This window comes from Euleptes europaea, chromosome 6 (genome assembly GCF_029931775.1).
Source record: "Euleptes europaea isolate rEulEur1 chromosome 6, rEulEur1.hap1, whole genome shotgun sequence".
Taxonomy (NCBI): Eukaryota; Metazoa; Chordata; class Lepidosauria; order Squamata; family Sphaerodactylidae; genus Euleptes; species Euleptes europaea.
The window spans coordinates 50,867,985-50,889,094 of NC_079317.1; the positions used below are offsets into that span (position 1 = coordinate 50,867,985).

At 41.8% G+C, this 21,110-nt stretch overlaps 1 long non-coding RNA gene across 1 annotated transcript; it reads left to right on the plus strand.

Annotated features, from left to right (window-relative positions):
* Window positions 1-2,785: 2,785 nt before the first annotated feature.
* LOC130479720 (uncharacterized) lies at window positions 2,786-9,708 on the plus strand. The gene is made up of 3 exons (XR_008933372.1): window positions 2,786-2,900; window positions 9,049-9,152; window positions 9,677-9,708. It is a non-coding gene; the product is annotated as an uncharacterized LOC130479720 (long non-coding RNA).
* The last annotated feature ends 11,402 nt before the right edge of the window (window positions 9,709-21,110 follow it).

Sequence of the window (21,110 nt, forward strand, 5' to 3'; positions counted from 1 at the left end):
ATGAGCACTCACAGGAGGGGGTGGTTGATCGGCACCGACCTGGAGCTCTGTAGGTTCTGCCCGAGGCCCTTTATCATCAGGCCGTGGGGACTTGTTAAGCACCGGAGGCACATCTTTATAGAGGTGAAGGAGGTGCTGTTTGAACTCAGCCGAGTCTTCCTGGGCCCTGCTCAGACACGGAACCGAGGGGGTAGCCAGGGAATGAGGAGGCGAGTCCTCGATGGTAATGGGCTGCTGTGCAGCTTCATCGGGAGCTCGCGACTCAGATGGACGAGGCGAGCGAGGTGACTTGGCTTGGGATCGGCGTCGAGGGGATGCCGAAGGCGATCGGCGTCGAAGGGACTTCGGCGACCTCAAAGGTGATTGACGCCGAGGCCATTTGGAGTGGGAAGCATGGTGCTATGAGCCGCGGCCATCTTGCGAAACCGGAGCAATAAACTTTGCTGGCTGAATAATGACGGAGGAAGGCTTCTTAGAAGGGCCAACTTTTTTGGACGTTTTTGTAGTGGGTCCCACATCGAGTTGGGACTTACCGGTCGAAGTACCCGGTTCAGCAGAACGACCTCGTGGGCGAAGCGACTCTTTGTAAAGATGAGAAAGTAATCGAGTCAACTGAACCCTCAAGGCCTTGTTGGTGAATTTGGAGCAACTTTTACATATTGCCGGAATGTGGCCTTCCCCCAGACAAAGGAGGCATTCAGTGTGGGAATCATTCTTTGTCATCTTAGTACCACACACACTACATTTCTTGAAAAGTGGAGCTTTTTTGGGCTCCATGGCTAGAGGAAGGTGCTGACACATTCTCTCTCCGTGGCGGCAGAAAGAACTGGAGGGAAGAGTCCTCCCTCCCCCTTGGGTCATGTGACCGTGGGTGGGGAGATTGCATGCCCCAAGGGGAGGGGGAGCACTCTCTTTTAGATTTTGCTAGAAGCTGACAAATGTTATCCGTGGCTGGCCTGCGCAGTCCCAATGTGGGACTGCATAGAAGCCACGTAGATGAACATTTATTTCAGCATGAGCTTTGGTGAATCAGAACAAACTTCTTCAGATGCTAGAATTTTCTGCATAGCGTTGTGAGGTTGTTACACTGTTGCAGACCTGAAAGTCACAGTTCTATAAACAAATCAAATCCCATGCAAAAGTGCAGAATTAGAACTCATCAAGCAATTAAACACCACCTGTCATCCTGGCTTCCAGAGACTTGGATGTCCTCAGTATCATCAGCTCACCAGGACCCACTGTTTAGAAACTTCACTTGGCTATTCTTAACATGTCATATGCTATATGCCTTTACTGATGTCAGTTAACTTTTTGATGCTTCAGACTGCTTCATTACTGTGAATCTGTGTACTTCATGAGAGACAAACTTGACTAATGAGCTTCAATACTGTAAATAATCCTAGCCCCACAGGATTTTGTCGATCAGAGAACTTTTGCTGCTTTTCATGTTTTGTAATGCGCCTACAGCCTTAATGAGAAAGGCTGGCTACACCTAAAGTTGTAACAGCTTAATTTCTTCCAGTCACTCAGGCTGCAATTCTGAGGGGGTGGGGAAGCTCCTCAGAAGCCGGCGTGACCAAGGGGCGCCGTAAGTGCCCATCTAACCAGGGATAAGGGGCACTTACGCTATCACGGGTGGCATCCACACCGGCGGCAAGACGCAGCAATGTGGGGCTCACGTGCCTGCGCTTCCTTCTAGCACCATTCTAGCGGCGCAACTCCCCGCGCCGGTGTCCTGGGAGGCGTTCCCAGGAGCGGAGCTACCTTTAGGCGGCTTCCTAACCCCTTTCGCCCCAGGAACGCCTTGTGCTGCGGCTTTGCCATGCCACCTTTTTTGGTGGCACAGCCTTGCTGTAGTCAATGGGGGCATTTCCCCTTTTTTTTAATTTTTAAAAGTTTACATTTCTTTTCAGCGGCCGGGAAGCCTCTGAGGAGGTAGCGCGGCTGCCGCAGATCTCCCCCCCCCCCCAGATTAGGCTGCCCCTCAGAGAATCACACACGAAAGGTTTATAAGGAGATTCACACCAAGCCTCCCTGTACTCCAAGTTCTCCATTCTCTCTCCCCACCCCCATCCCTTTTGTGATGTTCTTAATTAAAATGATTTCGTGTTCATGGAATCTGAAGAAGTGAGGTCCGACTCACGAAAACTGGAAAAAAAAGTTGATAGTATTGTCAAAGGCTTTCACGGTCGCTGTCCTTCAGTGTGACTCCTCCGAAGATGCCGGCCACAGCTGCTGGCGAAACGTCAGGAAAGAAAATACCAAGACCACGGTCACACAGCCAGGATAACCTACAAGAACCAATGTTGATAGTCTTCAAGGTGCCACTGGACTTGTTATATTTTGCAACCTTTCTGGAATTTCAGCGTAACGCTACAAAACCGTTCCCTAGTTGAGGACTGACGCCTTCCATAAGAAGCTGCCACTGATTGGCCTCTCTCATGATTTCTGGCGTGCCCCATCAACCCTTTCTCGCCACCAACCGCATTTGCACAGCGACTACGTTTCCTTCAGGGGGCGTGCAAAATGGAGGGAACCGCTATCCCGCAACTGCTATCCCACCGACGCTACGGAGCGAAAGGGTCGGCGTGGAGGAACTCAAGAACAGCCAATCTCTTCTCAAATTGAGGTACCATTCTTAGCCAATCAGAGGGAAGGTTCAGGAGGGTGTCCTCTGGAGCCAGCTCAAGGCTGCATCGGGTATCCAATAGCAGATGGAAGTGAAGGAGTGACTGACAGGAGCGTCACCCAATAGGAGGATCCCGAGGTAGGCGGCGCGGTCGCCGAGTCGCTCCGCACGGGCCTCCATTGGGTGGCCGAGGCAAGGAGGGGAAAATGGCGGAGTGAGGGGAAGAAGTGGAGCAAGAGCCGCGGGCTGCGGCCCGATGGCCTGAGCTGAGGTAAGAGGGGGCGATGGGCTCAAGGGCTAGTGAGGAAGGGGTTGATGAACAGCGGCGAGGCTCGACTGGGGGCGTCGCATCCTACCCGCCTGCTGATGGGGCCAACTGCCCGCCTGCGCGTCCGCCTGAGCTCTGTGGCCGGGGCAAGTTCGGGTGTTTCAGCGTCGAGCTTTCCGTTCATTGAAGCCCAGCTCTTGAGCCGGTGGGAATCTGCCCCCTTTTCCCGCCTTTGACGGTGGTCATTTTCCTTCGGAGCCGCGAAACCCACAGTGGGCTTGGGGCTGGACTCTTACTGAGCCCGGAGAAGGATTACGTGGCCATTTCTTTCTGTACCTGAACTTCATGTTGGCTTCTGTACCGTTTCCCTTTATACCAGTCACAACCCGGGATCGTTCTCTGGTTATAGGTATTGGGAATGGAATTTAGGATTTTTTGGAAGTACGATAGCTCCATCCCTCCTGTCCTGTATATATATTTGCACTGTTCTTAAATAATCTCCTGTCTGTTTACTTTCCCTGTCAGTTTTTAATTTTCTCTCCCCACCCCTGTTTTCGTTTCGCTTCCATTGCTCTTTACATTTTGGAATATATATTAATAAAATCAGTAAGTATAGATTTTTTCTTAAACAAGCAGAGCTAGGAAGGACTAGCCTCTGCATAATGCTGTAAGTTATGGCTAGCCTTAAAAAGAAGCGTTGAATCATATAGTGTGAAGGAGTTGACAGATCTCTGATGTACCATTATTTATCAGCTGCAGCAGATGGCTGAAGAACATATTTTGAATGTATTAATCGTTATGCACTGTATTCATTGCTATATCCTAAATAGTTAGCAGCTGCATCTACTGAAGTAGGTATTGCAGAAATGTAATAAATGCATACTTTTGGATTTTGCTTATTCAGCCACCAAAATGGCTTTGAATGAAAAGAAAGAAAAAGATGGAAATGAAGGGGCATCAAAGTGCTTTTTCTTTCAAGAGCAGCTGAAAATGCTTTTCCTGTCTGAACTCAGTAGGCATTGGAAACTTGTGGAACTATTTATATTTACTTACTGGCCTTTGCAAGTGAATTCCAGTTTTATCCCATTCATTCATTTCTGTCTTGGAGGGGGATCTTCCTGGAGAATAGCTAGGCATGAGTATCAACAAATTGAGGCTGTTCCTCTATGACAGTAAAATATAACAAATATCTGTTATAAATGTGTGGACATGAAGACTGAAAATTTGTTCTCAAAGCACTTCAGAACAACTTAGAATTCATAGAGAGAGTGTGTGTGGCAAATTTTGGCCCCTGGCAAATAGTCCAGGCTGATTTCCTCCACAGAAAAAGGGCAGAGGAGTTGAAGATGGAATTGTGGGTTTGCGGAAGATTATTTGTCATGTCCCACAGAAGCGGTCTCAAGGGAACTAACATTTTAAGAAGGTAAAACAGTAATAACTGGAGCTGGATCCAGGTATAGGGAAGGAAGAGTGTGTGGCTGCTTCTTACCATCCCTGTGTTGGCCCTCTTTTGACCAGTAGTTCTCAGGATGCGAGGGCTGATCTAAAGAAAAAGGATGTGGTATAACCCTCTTAGGACTGTGCCACTTCAGAATTCAGAAGGGGCATCTTTGAATGTCAACATTTTTATGCCTGTGGAAAGTAATGTGAAGAAGGATTATAAGAGGGCTGTGTCATTTGCTTTTTCTGAATGGATAGATTCATTGGGGAGGTCTGTAGGGAGATTGGGGATCAGGTTTCTCTCTGATGCATAATGTTGAGTCTTGATCAAGCAAAAATTAATTCTAGCCCTCATCTAGGTTTCCAAAAGCACTTGGCTCTCACTGTAAAATCATATCATACACCCATATAGATCTTGTCCCTTGATTTTTAAAACCTACTTGTCACCAAACTAGAACAACAGGAAACATTGCAGAATACACAGCTTTGCCTAGCCAGTGTCTTTGAACTGTGTTTTTTGTATTAGGCAGCTCAATATGAACTCTCCAAGAACACTGTTTGACTGCAGCCTGATAGCACAGTTCTCTGTATACTTTGTGACCCTGGGTAGCTTCAGTATATACTCTGCAAGTTGCTGTAAAAAAAATGTATTGAAGGAAAAGGTTTAACTTTTGAATCCAACTATCAGAATATATTACAAAATATTTTCAGTCAGTCCAATTGCAGCACATACTGTGCTGGTCTGTGATTGTAACAATAAAACTACTACTGCAGCAGCACATACAGAGCTTTGCAGTGGTGTTATGGTATCTTAATGTGGGTAAGGCCAGGAGCCTCAGCGGATTATTTGCATCCCTTGACAGAGAACAGCAGTTCTAGATGCCAAGCCCTGGGCAAGGTTAATATGGATTTTGTGGCTCAAGTGAAGTTGACAGTTCTGCTACTGCCTATCTCCCTGCCCTTTTTGGCAGCGAAGCACATATGACATTTGGGTAATGTTCTGTCTCTGACAGAAAGGACTTGTAGCAGACTACAGATTCATCACGAGCAAAAGTCCGCAGTAGCTGGAGTCTAGGTCCAGTCTTCCAAAGATCACAGAGGCCAGGGTGACAAGTTGAAGTATAGCTGGGTCCAGGTTCATAGAAGCATATTGGCCATGCAGACTGGCCGAACGAGCAAGGCTGTCTGTTTAGGCCAGGGTTTAAATATTCTGGAGAGGAAGAAGCCCCACTGTTTCTGGGCTTGATTGAGCCCAGATCCTTCAAAGTACTGTATGTGCTCCTGCAGTGCTCTGGCTCCGTAGCTGGAGCATGAACTGCCAGCCTGCTGCTTTGTTGCTGTTGAGGGCTCCTTCTGGGCCCACTGTCCTTGCCGCTCCTGCCAGATGGAGGGAGAACCTGGAGGATTGATGGTCTGTTTGGAGCTGAGCCTTCAGGGTAAAATCTTGTGATTTGAGGCCCAGGGATCTGGATCTAGAGGGGGTGTCTCCTGATCTTCCTCATGGTGGTCCTGTCTCATCCTGTTTGTATTTTGATGATGAGTCCTCTCTTGGATCCGGGTCTGGCCCAAGAGAGGTCCTGACAAGTAAGCTGATGGCTTCTTTATTTAGGTTCGAGCTCATGAGTTCTCATGTTACACCAGCATCAGATCTTTAGCATCCAAGCCTTATAGAATCTTGCTGTAAACAGAGTAGAGAAATTTAAACTTAAATGGAAAAGTGACGCTTTACTATTGAGTTTTTAGCATAATAACTAAAGCTAAACAAAAGTAACTGTGAAAAAAATCTATTATATTTCTTCTGGCAACTTGTTATTATTTACTGTCTGGAAATAATAGGGTTAAAATACAAGGTGCTAAGAGTCACTGTAGTTGCTAACTATTATGTCATCTTTTAATTTGTACAGTGTAGTTATTTTAAACATAGTATTAGTTTGCTATGTGGAGTATGGAAGCAGAGGTTCTGATTTTTATCAGGTTTACTCTAATTTGTGTACAGATATTTAAAAAAATTAATGGACAGCTGTACTAGAAATTGATTTGCATCACAAAATCATGCTTTTAACTCCCTTACATAAGTACATATTAATTAGCATCATAACACTGAATGGAATACCAGTCCATTTGAATGCTGATTGGGTAAAGGAGAAGAATCCTGTGTTATAAATTGGGTGAATGGACAGCCTGCTTTCTGAATGTAGCGGTGCTTTCCATGCTAATTTTTTGATATTTTAAAAATCTTGGGTTCCCAGTTTCTGTTCCTTGATTTACAAAATACTACACACCCCTGCATCTTCCATGGGATCCATATGAATTGCATATCCTCAGCACCATTGGAAATCAGGCATAACTTGGTGTGAAAAAAACCAACCCCTTCAGATATTGTATGAATCTGAAAGGCTGTGTTAGCCAAGTCCCTTTTCTTTCCTGCTCTCTTATATACATTACAATAATCAGACTTTTAATCATGGGAATAGTAAGAAAGCTTAAATATATCCACATTCTTTAAAAATCATGTAGTGAGTGTTATGGTTATTGCTGTTTAATTTGAAACTGTAAATGCAGAGCGTAGGATGGTATGAAAATGTCAAGACATTTTAAAGAATACCTAGAGAGCGGCATCTTGCTAAAAATGCTGACTCTTTCTTGCCTTTGAAAGTATGTCCGCAATGCAGAAGGAGGATTATACAGACGAGGGTGCTTTGGTTTGTACATACTCAGGGTATGCCTGTGTTTTAATTGTGTAAGCTTTTTATAATGGAGTAGTCTGTTTCATAGGTGATCCATCATTCTGATGCTGGGGCTTTTCAGCTTTGCATTCTTGAGGCCTAATTCTGATCTTCCTCTTTCAAGGAGGTACAAACAAAGTACTGATGTCCTGGTCATATTAGTGTCAAAACATTCCATTCTTTCACCAAGTATTACATGTTAGTGCATTTTTTAAAACTGTTCCCCCAGTTTTTAGTTGATGGCTTCACTCCTGTTATAAGATCACAATTACCAGTAGTGAAAGGAATGCAGCATTTAAAAAATGCATTTATTGGAATCTTGCATTTTGAGTGTTTTTGTTGTGGCCTATGTATATTTAGTGTTGGTGTATCCTGATGTTAAATGTATTTGCATAGAGGAAGTGTTGCTTTACACTTTATATGGCAACCTGTATATGATAGCAGCTACACAAATTGTGTAGGGAAGATGCATATCTCCAGACACGCAGTTCTAATATGCTTATGAAGGGGCTTGGTGTCCTTATTTTTGGGGGGTGCCACTTCATGAAAATTCGCAGATTCCTACAGATGTGATCCAAAACAGTCTTGCTTGGAATTCAGTTTCAGTGAAATCAAAAAGAAGTGATTGCAGGTAGAGATGTAAAATTTCTGGAAATGTTGATGCCACTGGGGAAAAGCTGTCCCCCCTTCTAGTTTTTGTTGGGGGGAACAGAAAATTTGGAGAAAATATATGCAATACTTACTGTCCTATCAAACCTAAACTAATTTTATAGCTTAAAACATAAATTTCATCATGTATAACTCACTTAGCATATACAATTGCAATATTTGACATATTTAGGGAATTAAAAAGTTATAAATGCCTTACTTTTCTACAAGCAAAATTGCAGATATACCCAATACTTGAGAAAACTGCCAGCTGATGCACCCTGTGTCACTTGAGCATATATATCTTAGTTCCACTAGATGCCGCCATCTTTCTTTTGTGGCTGGTTAGAGAGAGCTCAGTACTCAGTGAAACGTTCAGAGTTTTCCTCAGAGGCTTTGGATCTTTTTTTCCTCCAGCAAGGTAGGGCAATATACTACTTTTTGTTACCCAGTCTGTGCATATATGTTTCACAGTGGTTTGAGGGAGGGAAGATCAAACCACAAGGGAAGTGTCGGCTCAGAAGGACAACAGAAAGCATGCAACGGTTAAGAAGCGATGAAAACCTTGCATACTCCCCCCATTAAGATTAGGTATCCTTCTAGCTGTAGAAGTGCATCTTGGATTTAAGAGCTGTATGTGTCTACAGCATGCCCATTTTGTCTTTCAAAGCATTTAACTCATTTTAAAGAGGAAATTTTTCACAGGAGATTTTTTTTCCGGTATTGTCCAAAATTTCCAATTTTTCCTAGTGGGAAAATTGAAAAAAAGGCCTGGGGAGGGGAAGGAAAAAACACCCCCCTCCTCAGTTTTTCTGTTTAAGATTTGAACTGAGATGAATTTGAACCTTGTTGAATTGGTCTGCAAAAGGAAGTAGTATGTTTACAAAATACAAGATCAAAGTAGTGATGATAGGGTAGAATCTTGCAGGTGGAAGAGATGGAGGAGTCTGCCAAACCCCCGCACAAACAGGAGTGCAGCCTACTTGTATGTATCCTTCCAAGAGAAGAACAGAGTAAAGCATGATGTTCTTTGGCAGTGTGAATTCTTCAGCTAATTAGCACCGTAGCAAAGCAAGGGGAAGAGTGTGGTATTTTTGTTCTTAACCTTTCCCTGGGAGAGCCTTCCCCCTCCCCCCAAGCTGGTTTTTTTCCTTTACATGGGTTATGATGGTAATTAAACAACAACAACAACAATCCTTTTCTATATCATTCTAACCTGTGCTTGCGTTGATCTTTATTCAGGGGACAGCATAATAACCCCTTCTTAAATAAATATCCAGCCTAATGAAGAATTCTGGGAAACTTGAAAGCTGTTTTATTCTTGTTGTGTCCACTAGGTCCATACATAAACCATCTTTATTACCAGTTGGAACAAGAAAATTGCTTTACTAGAAAACTGAAGACATTATACATGACGATTTGAGCAGTCATGAAGCAAACAGTAAGTGTCTTCTGCTCATTTCATTGTTCAGCCTCTTGGTTATATGAAAGCAGTTTACAAGTTGACCTGCTATGGATATAATTTGTTGTAAAATTTGTTGGTAAGAACAGCATGCCAGCTGGCACTGTTATTAAGAAGCTTTGTGTATTGTTTCCTGTGAGCTCAGCTTTATGGTTCTAAAACATTAATTGGAAATAACTTATTCTAAAAAGGGGTGGCCCGCTCAGATAGCCAGTGTAATATAGCAGTTTGCATGTTTAACTAGATCTAGGGAGATCTGGGTTCAAGTCCTAATCTTTCATGAAGCTTATTGGGTGACTTGTGCCAGTCACACACTGTCAGCCTAATCTACTTCACATGGGTGCTAAGAATACGATGGAGACGAGAGAACTATATATGTGACCCTGTACTCTGAAGGAAGTGCAGGTTAAAAATGTAATAATATTTAATGATTCTGAAAGCTGGATTGCTGAAGTTATTTAATCACTGTTAATTTTTAAAGCTCTTCATTTTGTTTTGTGCAGGGAATATAGTCTTGTGGTTTGAGTCAAGCTCAGGAGTCAAGAAATTACTGTACTCTAAAACAACAATAAGTAAGTACAGAATTGGGAACATTAAGCAGAAATGACCAGATTCGTTAATGCTTAAGAGATGGTTTGAGTTTCTGGGTGGAAATTTTATCTGTGTATAAATGTTAAAATAGTTAATGGTACATTTATGTATTTACTTCTTCATGGCTTCTGTGCATCATACTGATGGGCTTTGCAACTGCTCAGAGCCTCGATTCAGAATCTAGAGATACTGTTTAAGGCATGAAAATCCTCTCCCCTCAGAGATGCAGATTGGATTGTATATGCTCAAAATGGAAGAGTTGTGCTTTCTTTCTCATCTGTCATGATAGTAGCATTGATTGGGAACCTTCTTCATGAGAGTCTTTGTCTCCATCCGGGGAAGGGCCATAGCTCAGTAGTAGAGCATCTGCTTGGTATACAGAAGGTCCCAGGTTCAGTCCCCGGCATCTCCAGTTCAAAGGACTAGGCAAGTAGGTGATGTGCAAGACCTCTGCCTGAGACCCTGGAGAGCTGCTGCCGGTCTGAGTAGACAATACTGACTTTGATGGACCAAGGGTCTGATTCAGTATAAGGCAACTTCATGTGTTCATGTGTCTCAAGGCCAGTTTGTTCTTAAAAAAAAACAAAAAAAAACAGGGAGGTAGTTCATAGGTGTTCTTAATGTGATAGTTAGTTGTTAGTGTATATAGTATAAATCATTTTCTTTTCTGCATACTGGGGTGCTTAGGCATCTATTGCACAGAAGACCATCTTTAAATGCTGTCAGTAATGCTGGGGAAAACTACCTTCTTGGACAGACATGACCATTGTTTCCTTTGCCTAGTGGAGCAGCATAAAGTTGTTGCTTGTATCCATTGCTTGAAATTTATGAAGCAGATATGGTGGAACTGAGCCTCTCATTTACGGGCTCCTCTCTGGGGAAGAGCTCAGATGGCCTCTGAGGGAATGGTGGACTCAGCCATCCCACTGTAGGTTGCTCTTTCCTTGTCACATCCTCTGTAGCTTAGCAGTGGAAATGGATTCAGGGCCTTCACATAAGGGCTCTGTGCTCCACGTCCATCCTGTAAGGCACCCAAAAGGAAGTAACTAAAATATTGTCAGTTTATGGCTCTGTTCTCTTCTTTGGTGCCAAGCATGGAGGCAGTTGCTATGGTTCCCTGCTCTCCTCCTGCCACAACTGTCTTTCGCTGCTTCCCCAGTGTTGGTACTGATCTTAGATGTTTGTGATAGTACCATTGCCCTCATATTAGAGACTTCTCTGACACCCAGAGCTTCATTGGTGGAGGGATGAATTGAGGACTGTCTGATTCATCCTTTGCATCCAGCTCTAGTGCCTTGCTCTCTTAAAAATAAAGTGCCATTCCCATCCCAGTACCAAAAATCCTCTAGGGCCTTCTCTCCTCTTGGTCTCAGTCTTGAGTTAGAGCCTTCCATAAGAATCACAGTTGGTTTTAATTGATCTCACTTAAATACCCAGATTACTACTGGAAGACTGACTGGCCATACCATTGCTCATAGGAATAATATCATCTAGGTCATGACCTTGCTCCCCTTCCATGGGATCCTTTGCACTCGGCTAGTGTTGCCAACTTCAGGTTGAGAAATGTCTGGAAATTTGGGAGTGGGGGCCTAGGAAAGGCAGGGTTTGAGGAGGAAAGGGACCTCAGTGGGATATAAAGCCATAAAGTCCACCTTCTGAAGGAACCATTTTCTCCAGTGTCACTGATCTCTGCTGTCTGGAGAGCAGTTGTAATACTGGGAGAAAACTTCCCACTTGGAGGTTGGCAACCCTAACCCTGGATCAGTGTCATCCCTCCAGGTTTGTCCTTAAGAGGTGCCTGTGACAGCAAAAGTCTGGCCTTCAGCTGCTGTTTTGAAGTCACTGGGAATGACTTCACTTGTTTGAGAGGCTCTCTCCCTTCCACTTCTTCTGATGGTGGTCCAACCTCTAGGGGTGGGTGGAAACACCTCTCCATCAACACAACCTACTTCCTACTTGCCACTAGCATTCTCAGATCCTCCTTTGTTGGCCATTCAACTAGCTACCCACTTGCCACCAACACAGCCCGCTGCATAGCAGCCTTCTTTGCTTCATTGAAATGGTTAATAGGGCTCAAGTCCCTCAAAACAGGGAGACACTACTTCATCCTCTGATTCTGATAACACTTTGGATTTGTCTCTATCAAATGTTGTTTTGGTTCTATCTTTTACAGAAGACGTTAGGCTCTTCTCTGAACAATTCAGCCATATGACCACTATGCGGGCTCACCAGCCCAGATCTAGACTTGGGTTGCTGGCTCACGGGCCAGATAAGAGCTCTTAAGGGGCTGGATCCGGCCTGCCAGCCACTTGTTTAACACCCATGTTCTAGAGGTATCTGAATCAAGGTTCTGTGCAGGTGCAAAGCCCATTAGTGTGGGTTCAGAGATAACCACAGTTAAGGTAAGCAATCCATTTTTCTAGTGGAGGATGTCCCATTATGAGATCAGCTTTTATTCTGCAATATGTTGGTAGCTATTTAGTAACTTCAGCACTACTAGCAATCTTGTGAAGCACTGTTTTGTTGTTTAAAACTTTCTCTTGTTACTTTGACAGTTCTCCCATTTTTTAAAATTAATCAAATTGGCATTGATCAATGAAATGGAAAACTAGTCTCCTGCATCCATAATGATGCAGCAGATGAGCTCCTATTCAGCCTTCACTATTGATTTATGCTCTCACATAACATCTGGGGATTTTTTCTGTCATGGGTTGATATTCCCAAAGAAGTGTTCCTATGAGTAGTCACTTCTCTGTATGCAGTTTAGTTATTTTTACACATGTCTTCTCTGGCAGTGATTTTCATTGGTTTTTGCACTGTAAGACAAGCTTACTCTCCTGTACATAGGATACCCAGAAACTTCAGGATCTGTGCTGGGTGTAGGAAAGTGGGCAGAGTGGGCAGGAAGTTGACCATGACTAGCATGCAACTGTGAGGGAAAAAGTAACGGCCATCTTCCAATTTTTGACACCATCCTAGAATTTATCTGCAGCCTTTCACACGAAAGTATCAAAAAACGAAGCTCAATAAAATGGTGTTACTGTTGTTACTGTTGTATTCCCCAGGACCTTTCTGGTTGATCCAGCCACGGCTGATCTTGAAGCCTCGCCTGTTCACGAAAGCACTTGTGATGAAAGAAATCATCTCCATGAAGGAAAATGAAGAATCTCTGTTCTGTTTCTGGTCCAGCTCTTTAACATTTGATATGTAAAGCCTGTACTCTAGCAAAGGCGTATTTCCAACCCTTGCAAAACAAAAGAAATGAATAGCTGACACTTAACAGGAATTTTCAGCTTCAGTAGCTCTTTGCTCAAGAGTTTCTGTAGTCTAGAAGAGATTGTGTATACAGGCAAAAGCCAGTACTGCTTGGCACTTCCCCCTTTTTAAAATGCCCACTGCCCACTCTCTACGTAACCCTTGAAGAATCTAGCAAACTGATAAGTCTCTTGAACATGTTGCAGAAGTTTAACATGAAAGGCTGTGGTAGGATAAGCAGGATGTATGTATTATCTAAAGTGAAGAATAACATTTTTTCTTAAAACACTCTTTGAAAAATCCCCAGCTGGGATTTTTCAGCCCATAAAGATTAGTAGTTTATAGGTAACCATCTTAATGCTACTGTGTAGAGCAGCTTGTGCAGAGAAACTGATTGGCATTTTGTCTGCTGTCTCTAAGTGCATCCTTTCCTTTAAAAGAAACGCAACAAATCTGCGCATAGATTATCTGCATATTTGCTGGAAAGCTGCTGCTGCTTTTCTGACAAATCCCTTCTCAAGGTGAAGCTTTGATTTTAAAAGTACATGCAAGCCAGCTGAGGGGCGTTGGGGGGTTTAAGCGGCATCCCCAGATGTCCCTAGAGAATTTAGCAGCAAAAAGAACAATAGCTTTCTTCAGTTCAAGCTTTTACCCAAAGGGAACAAATGTGATAGTATGAAAATAAATGTGAAATTTCCCATCATTTAAATGAACAAAGGCTAGACATGCTCAGGAAGGGCTTCTTCACTGCTTCCTTTGGTGTCTCCACCTTCAGTTAAGGTGGAAGTTCTGATTCTAACATGTTTACACAGGATTCTTTTTTTGTCTTGTTGTGTGTGACTTTTATGGGACATTTTGATTTCGCATGGTAATAATTGCCAGGGTTGGTGACAATTCCTGGTATAAAAGTCTCTATGCTTAACCTGGAGTCCTCAGTAGTGCACCTTACTTCAGTCTTATCAAATGTGAATTTAGAACAGGTTTGCCAACTGCTTAAAAATCCTTCATCTGGGTTAAAATGGTGGTATGTATTCTAATAACTCTCATCTTTGGCTAACAAAATTCTTAGAACTACTTCTAAAAATGCCACACTCAATTGTTGGCATATCACAACTAGTGATAGTCAGCAAGGGCATTATTTTCTGGAATGGACAGCAGTGGCTGATGAGATTAGACAACATATGTTCCTTTAAAAAAAAAGAGTTGAATAAATGGACCATACAATTAACTAAGCGCTTGTATGGGCTTAGTTGGTACTGTGCATAATTTCTATTAAATGGAAATGCAAGGGAATTTTTATGAACATATATTCAGCTGTTTTCCTTTATCAAGCTAAAAAAAACGTTGGAATCGAAATTGTAAAACAGCAGAACATAAATTAGCTCTCTTGCTGACTTCTACAGAAAAAAAATGGTTATGGCTATCATTGAGAGTGGCATTTATAGAAGTATTTTGGAATCCAAATCAAAAATTGTTAGGTTCTGAACAGGAATTCTTGTTGAATTCAGTGGGGTTTTAGGTGCAGGGTCTGTCCTCTAATTGGTATGAAAACAATTCTGTACAGCCCCGAAACTGAAAATGTAGAAGCATCTGGCATTGTGATGGCTTGTTGAGCATTCTGCAGTCTTCACATTGTCATCTTAACATCAGAATTTTTTTTCTAATGTGTGCTGTCACAGACAGAAGTTATTGATGGGTTTTATCACAATGTCAGTTCAGAATGAATGCAACTGAAGGCCCATATTGTTCATGCAAACCTTCAATAAAACAATTCTTCCTCCCTTTCCCCTCTAGGCCCTTTTCTAACCATTAACCTATATGTGCACAATAGGGCTATAGTAGGACTGAAGTTTGAAGACTCAGAAAAAAAGCCTTCTGTGCATGCCCAGGAAACCCCACTGCAGTACTTGTCCTGTAGCATCTTCTTAATTGTACTGTGCAAAGGCAATACTGCCTTAATCTCTTGGTTTTATATTTTGTTCTGCATCTGTTTCTCCATGTCGGCAGGAAACTTTTCCATTTGAAAAATTAAACAAATATGGGCATGTGCAATAGTATAATATATATACATATAAATATATTTTAATACTTGTGGACAAAAAGTTACAAGTTGTTTGAGAACAACAAAATCACCAATGTCTTCCATTTTGAGATGTGTATAGTTCCATAAGCATTAGTGCTTTGTAGCAAAACTTTAGTGCCATGTTAGAATCAGTGCATGAGCCTAGTAGTACTTTTTTTTACAATTTCAGAGTGACAAATAAACAACAGTGGTGATTTAACTAATAAGAAACGGACAAGATTATGTTCATGATCTAAAGATGCAGTATCTTTTCTAGGCAGTGGTGGCAGAAACTGTGGTGTAAAACAGTAATGTGAGTTTGAAATTGTGTGGAAGTTCTACTTGCAAGCAGCCAAGTACATTTTATTGGCATTTAAAATTATAGATAAAATCCAGACTGTATTTTAACAAAGGCCTTTCTTTGTGAGCAATACTCAACTTGCTTTAATGGTCAAGTCCTCTGATCGCTTATATTCTAAAAGTTCCACTTATGGACTAAGTTGATCAGTAATCCCTCATATTGTGTGTTTTGGATTTCCCATTCAGAACAGCTCGTGTACTTTGAGACAATTATCCAATGGCTGCATGTGTGCTCTAATGGCCCCTGTTTTAGGAGCATTAACGTAGCTCTTGATCAGGAATTGAATCTTGTAAAATTAATTACATTGGAACTACTAGTACAGTTTAAAATTCAAAGATTTAGTAGTTATCCGTTATTAAACACCTGAATGCAAGAGAAGTGCTTGTATAAATTTGCAGGTAATCTCAGATATTGGTTCTTGTAGGTTATCCGGGCTGTGTAACCGTGGTCTTGGAATTTTCTTTCCTGACGTTTCGCCAGCAACTGTGGCAGGCATCTTCAGAGTAGTAACACTGAAGGACAGTGTCTCTCAGTGTCAAGGGTGTAGGAAGAGTAATATATAGTCAGAAAGGGGTTGGGTTTGAGCTGAGTATTGTCCTGCAAAAGTATTGTCCTGTAAGTATCAAGATAATGTGCTAATGAGGGTATGGTATGTTAATATGGAACCATTGTATCCTGAAGTGATCTGTTAATGTGTGTAATCCAAAGCTAATCTGTATGGCTATTGTTGAATGTTGTCTTTGTCTGGAGGTTTTTCAGGGCAGGAAGCCAAGCCTTATTCATTCTTAAACTCTCCTCTTTTCTGTTAAAGTTGTGCTGATGTTTATGAATTTCAATGGCTTCTCTGTGCAATCTGACAAAATAGTTGGTAGAATTGTCCAGTCTTTCAGTGTCTTGGAATAAGACCCTGTGTCCTGTTTGTGTCAGTCCATGTTCAGCCACTGCTGATTTCTCAGGTTGGCCAAGTCTGCAGTATCTTTCATGTTCTTTTATCCTTGTTTGTATTCTGCGTTTTGTGGTCCCGATGTAAACTTCTCCACAGCTCCACAGCTAACGGTGCTAATCCCGATATTATTTTAATCAACCTGTTCTTATCCTATCCAACATTATTAATTCAATACCTGCCCTAGGCCTAACTTGGCACCCACTGGAGAGAGGAGCACAGGAACAGAGTGAAGCACAAGAGCAGGCACTGCTGTATTGTGCTTCACTCTGTTCCTGTGCTCCTCTCTCCAGTGGGTGCCAAGTTAGGCCTAGGGCAGGTATTGAATTAATAATGTTGGATAGGATAAGAACAGGTTGATTAAAATAATATCGGGATTAGCACCGTGAGCTGTGGAGAAGTTTACATCGGGACCACAAAACGCAGCATACAAACAAGGATAAAAGAACATGAAAGATACTGCAGACTTGGCCAACCTGAGAAATCAGCAGTGGCTGAACATGGACTGACACAAACAGGACACAGGGTCTTATTCCAAGACACTGAAAGACTGGACAATTCTACCAACTATTTTGTCAGATTGCACAGAGAAGCCATTGAAATTCATAAACATCAGCACAACTTTAACAGAAAAGAGGAGAGTTTAAGAATGAATAAGGCTTGGCTTCCTGCCCTGAAAAACCTCCAGACAAAGACAACATTCAACAATAGCCATACAGATTAGCTTTGGATTACACACATTAACAGATCACTTCAGGATACAATGGTTCCATATTAACATACCATACCCTCATTAGCACATTATCTTGATACTTACAGGACAATACTTTTGCAGGACAATACTCAGCTCAAACCCAACCCCTTTCTGACTATATATTACTCTTCCTACACCCTTGACACTGAGAGACACTGTCCTTCAGTGTTACTACTCTGAAGATGCCTGCCACAGTTGCTGGCGAAACGTCAGGAAAGAAAATTCCAAGACCACGGTTACACAGCCCGGATAACCTACAAGAACCAATGAACTCTGACCGTGAAAGCCTTCGACAAAATCTCAGATATTGTTTCTTTTCCCAGGATGCCTCTCCTTTTTTTGGAAATGTAGCTCCAAGTAGGTAACTTCTGCCTACTGTCCTCTTGAGTTCATTTAATTGTTCTGTCATAAATGTGATTATGTAAAAATCTCTTGTTTGGGCTGCCTTGCTTCACTCTTGAGGGTTTTTTTCAGTCCTGCTCCACACTTAAAGAAGATACTGCATCTTTTCCTTGGTCTTGTCTGTAAATGGCCACCTTGGGGTTGGGGGGGAGGATAAATTTCTCATTCTGAGTTGATTGCCTAAAAATTCATAGGAAACATATAATTAATTGCAGTGCAAGGGATCCTTGTAAAGTTACCTTTACTTTTAAAGGTTCTCTGTCTGTTGTTTCATAAAAATTGGGAAGGTGAGTCGTTTACAGATGAGCTGTGAGGACCTGTGCTTGGTCAAGGTTCTGTTGTGAACAAATATATCTGTACCATTGGATGAAGTAGTTTTAGTGTTTGAAAGAATCAATTGATGGAAAAATACCTCTGAAACTGGAATGCAAAATAGCACAGTATGTAGGGGGAGGAATCCCTGATGCAAATAAAGCCATATGATGACTTAATAAATAGAACTTCAGTAGCAATAACTGTTTGCATGTAATAGGAATTAACTTGCATTAGCAAGAATTGTACAGTAGAATAAATGGTACCAACCAAATAGGTTTGTAGTGCTCTGTGTTGCGGGGAGTGGCCTGATGAGATGGGAGTTTTTCTTTTTAAAAAATTAGAAAATTCCTCTCCTCAAAGGAACCTGGCATTTGAATGCTGCAGTTAGATGGTCCGTCGTAAACTCCTGAATAGCTGTTTGGTTTTTCAAATTTGATTGATTGTTCTGAAGGGGTAGATGAACCCCTATTCTGCTTATCTGTAGATAGCATGTATTTAATGTTTACCTCTGGAATGAAAGGCAACTCTTCCAAACATGTGAACAGGACTAGGTTCTACTCAGTTGTTTAAATTTTGGACACTTAACCATGGAAACTATTTAGAGGTGACTATTTTTGAGGAATTGTGCGAAGTACCAAACATCCAAGTATGTCTATTGAAATGCTAGTGTGTGTCTGACATGTGCTTTTCTTTATCTTTTTCAAATGGGCTACGTGTTTTCACTTAGTTTTACAAAGACTAGGGAATGGAAAAATAAGGTGTAGTAGTAATTCAGTGTGCCTGGCAATCTTTCCTTCGTCCCCTTTTTGCACCATTCTAGAAAGTGATTGCAAGTCATACCTCTTTACAGTGCAGGTCATGCTAATCTAATATACACTTGCATACTGAAAACCATGGAAACTGTAAACACAGTTCTGCCTTAAGCAGGATTCAATTGAAGTATTAATTATGGCATTACATGTTTTCTTTTGATTATGAGATGCCCATTGGCTACCAGCAGCTTAACTTTCTGATTGGATGAAGGAAGTTCATGTTTTAAAAATAGAACGCACTTATACTGTCAAGTTGTACTGTCAAAGCCCATAGTAATTTCCCATCACTCAAGAAAATTTGCTCAACACAGAAGATAAGGTCAACAAAGCCTATATAACTATCTGGTTAATATTATAAAATATATAGGAAACTTAATCTTGCAAAGGAAATTCCTAAGACTAGATCAGGTAAGGAAATTATTTGCATTTAATTACTCATGTGGTTCTTCAAAGTACAGATCTTACTGAATCCTAGAGAAGTATCAAGGCAGTGGCTGTAGAATTCATATTGCTTTAAATCTTTTGGGCAACTGGTTGTTCACCGTTTGCAAAACAGGTGCTAGACTGATATAATGTGGGTGTAAAATGCTGTCATGTCACAGCTGGCTTATGATGACCCCGTAGGGTTTTCAAGGCTAGAGACTAACAGAGGTGGTTTGCCATTGCCTTCCTCTGCACAACAACAGTGGCATTCCTTGGTGGTCTCCCATCCAATTACTATCCAGGGCTGACCCTGGTTAGCTTCTGAGATCCGACAAAATCAGTCTAACCTGGATCCTCCAGGTCATGCCACTGCCCAATTTAGTCGTAACGGAAAGTTGGTATCCAAAGCTCAGACGTGTGTGCCTCTTTAGCTGCATACAATTAATTTTTTTCTTGGAGATGCTTGACTGACTAGCAGTGTTATTCCAGAGAGTCCTGCAGCCTAAATGTGGAAGAATGAAGGACCTCAATACTCTTCAGGGCATTCAAGTACCTAAACAATTTAAAACTCACTGGCTGTGGCATTTAAGTTCCTGAAGATATAAAACTGAAATCTTTTCCCGTAAGTAGATAATTGGAACAGATCCTTTTATCTGAATTTTTTTGTGATACTTAAGTAGGCCTTCTGTTTATTTCTTCCTGTTATGATTTTCCAGTCATCATCCTTTGACTCAAGACTGGAATTTCATAGCAAGTACATTAGTGCTGTTCTTTGTGTGAGAGTGTTATCTATATGAGCTGGTATCTCACTTGCTCCAGCTGCAATCTTATATGGTAAAACTCTTCTTACGAGACTTTTTTAGATTTATTGTACCTTTCTTAGCTTTTCAGTCTTAGAAACAGTAAATTTAGTAGGAATCCAAGCACAATATTGAAAAACAAAAGAATACATGGGTGTCTTTCATAAGTAGGCTTTCAGTAATCCGATATCTGTATGCATATGCTGGCAGTGGGAAGACAAAAGGATTTTGTGTCCTCTTCTTATAGAGGCAATGAGTTCTTCCGTTCTCAAAATTGGCAGAAGCATAAGGCTCTTTCTCCAACCCCAAGTAGACTGGAGAAATAAAAACTGATCAGGGTCTCTTCACCAGGATTCAGGAGAGATCCTTTGCGTGAAAGATCTCTGACTGAAACCTGGATAGCAAATAGCTATATGTGATCCTGGGAGGAGGTCCCCAGAATGAACATTCCCTAAATACCAAGGTGGGGAGCAGGAAGTGTGTGTGGGGAGAGGAATTGACTTGTGTTTTAGAAAAATAGGTGGGATGGAGGCTTTTTGTTTGAAGCACTTGATAGTAGGTTTTAAGTGGAATTCTCAAAATGTCTGCAAGTCATAGCACAATATAATGCTCCACAAAGCTTAGCATTTCTTAAGTGTCAAATGGTGTTGCAATTTATATCTGTTCCTCCACACAGAACAGGTTTGCTGAACACACTAGAAAGCAGTTTGGCTTGTGGAGCCCTCAGAATTGAGAACTTGCTTAGAAAAGTGAACAGTGGCACAAGCACACAGGCTCACAAACCAAGTCTTTTATAGAGCTAGTATTCTAATTATGCATGATTAAGATGTCGTGTTATAGTTATCAGTAAATTGATATATGCATTTATACATAATGAAGCAATAGAAACTAATATACCAATAGCTTGAATTTACTGCTTTGATTCACAGATTTTGTTTTTAGAAAACATGTTACCCCTTTAGAAAAGGGGGCAGAGTGTATAAATAAGGGAAGAAGCATGACGCCAAAAACTGTGTATTGGGAAGAATAATCAGCAGAACAGAGCCCTATCTAGTCTCTTGCCGAGTTCAGGGATCCCCTGAGCATCAATAAAGCCAGGGCATAAGCTGAGCAAGGTTGGTGGTCAGATGGGTTTCTTAATTGCTGCAGTTGTACAAATAAAAAGGTGCAGAGTTTCAGAGTATGTGTGGGGGGCACTGGTAAAACCCAAAAAGGACTA